The sequence below is a fragment of the Chrysochloris asiatica genome, unplaced genomic scaffold, assembly GCF_000296735.1.
Source record: "Chrysochloris asiatica unplaced genomic scaffold, ChrAsi1.0 scaffold00046, whole genome shotgun sequence".
Lineage (NCBI taxonomy): Eukaryota > Metazoa > Chordata > Mammalia > Afrosoricida > Chrysochloridae > Chrysochloris > Chrysochloris asiatica.
Window position 1 is genome coordinate 16,251,483 of NW_006408564.1, and position 2,218 is coordinate 16,253,700.

Consider the following 2,218-nt stretch of genomic DNA (forward strand, 5'->3'; position numbering starts at 1 on the left):
AGTAATAAGAGGAGTGAAAAGGAAAGCCCATCTCCTGATCAAATCTACCTGGAAGCAACCAGAAAGCATAATAAAACATCAATGTAAATTCATCTAATTATTAAGATCAGAGCTAACTACTGAATATGCTGAAGAAACAGAAGACCATCTCTGCACATGTCCAGAAAGAAGAAAAAGATGACCTGGAGGTAGACCTAGACTTCATATTGGAAGGAGGGCAGGCTTTGGAAATGCCTTAGAAGGAAATCAGAAAAATGGTAATGAAAAGTATCAAAACACTTTACAGAGGAGTTGAGAAAAATAAGGAAGAATTCAGGAAAGTGCTACAGGAACAATCAAAGAAGATAGATACAACATTGGAAACAATTCAGAACCTACAAAAAGAGGTCTAAATGATTTATAATAGAATATAAGAAATGGACAATACTCTGAAAGGGCAAAGGAGTAGATAGAACTGAAGAGATGGAAGCCAGAACTAGTGAGCTGGAAGACAAATTTCTCAATATTACTAAGATAGAAGAGCAAGCAGAAAAAAGGATTAAAAAAATCTGAAGAAGGGCTAAGATTCATGTTAGACAACATGAAGAGAGAATAACTTAAGAATTATTGACATTCTGGAATAGGAAGAATCACACAAGTCAGCAGAGGAGATAGTTGAAGAGCTACTGGAAGAAAATTTCCTTAACATCCTGAAAAATGAAAAGATAAGCATTCAAGAAGCTCAACGAACCCCAGGAAGGATATCCCCTAAAAGAAAATCACCAAGACATAATCATAATCAAGGTCTCCAAAATCAAAGACAAAGAAAGATTCTTGAAAGTAGCTAGGGAAAACTGCCTCCGCCAGCTTCAGCCATTCTGGACCTGTGAGGAGAACACGGGCTCCACTGCCCAACCTCTCCTCTTCCTCACCTCTGGCTGCCAACCTCCTCGGGACTTGTTCCAACACTCTGTTAAAACATGGTGGATTACTATGAAGTTCTAGGTGTGCAGAGACATACCTCACCTGAGGATATTAAAAAGAGGATACCGTAAATTGGCACTGAAGTGGCATCCTGATAAAAATCCTGAGAATAAGGAAGAGGCAGAGAGAAAATTCAAACAAGTAGCTGAGGCATATGAGGTGTTATCAGATGCTAAAAAACAGGACATCTATGACAAATATGGCAAAGAAGGATTAAATGGAGGTGGAGGCAGAAGTCATTTTGGTAGTCCATTTGAGTTTGGCTTCACATTCCAAAATCCAGATGATGTCTTCAGGGAATTTTTTGGTGGAAGGGACCCATTTTCATTTGACTTCTTTGAAAATCCATTTGGTGATTTTTTTGGGAATCGCAGAGGCCTCCGTGGAAGTCGAAACCGAGGTGCAGGATCTTTTTTGTCTGCCTTCAGTGGGATTCCATCTTTTGGAGGTGGATTTCCTTCTTTTGATACAGGATTTACTGCATTTAGTTCACTGGATCATAGGGGTATTACTTCATTCTCATCAGCATCATATGGTGGTAGTGGAACGGGCAACTTCAAATCAATATCAACTTCTACTAAAACAGTTAATGGCAGAAAAATCATTACAAAGAGAATTGTTGAGAATGGTCAAGAAAGAATAGAAGTTGAAGAAGATGGCCAGTTAAAGTCCTTAACAATAAATGGTATAGCAGATGAAGACGCCTTTGCCGAAGAATGCAGGCGAAGAGGACAGAATGCCCTCCCTTCCCAGTCAACCAATGTCCACTCCCTGAAGTCTCACAGACCTGCAGGTTTACCCAAACATGCATCTTACTATATTTGTGAAGAGGATGACGAGTAAGAAAGACCCCAGGTCTCCAGAAGCTGGGATGCCTCCATTTTTTCAACAGGATTCAAAGAAGCTGGCAAGAGGAAGAAGCAGAAGCAGAGGGAGGAGCAGAAAAAGAAGTTGACCAAAGCGAATCATTAGCCTGGACGTAGTAGACACGTGTACACTTTTCATCAGATGCTCAGGCAACATTGGAGCACAACCCTGTGTTTTGCTTTTTCCCACTTGTTAGATAGAAGACATCTTGTTGAATGCTATGCCAAGATCACAAACCTATTTGTAACAGGACTGAGGACATTTGGTCACTGCTTAGTCAGATTAGAAAGGCCGCGTGAGGTAATGGTACAGGTTAGCAGTGACAGACATTTGAAACACACCATAGACTTTCTTACTTTGCTTTTCCCCAGCACTGAATCTGTTAGTG

The 2,218-nt window shown here is 40.4% G+C and overlaps 1 pseudogene; it reads left to right on the forward strand.

The window, feature by feature from the left end:
* Positions 1-959: 959 nt before the first annotated feature.
* On the forward strand, positions 960-1,935 carry LOC102839076 (annotated as a pseudogene).
* The last annotated feature ends 283 nt before the right edge of the window (positions 1,936-2,218 follow it).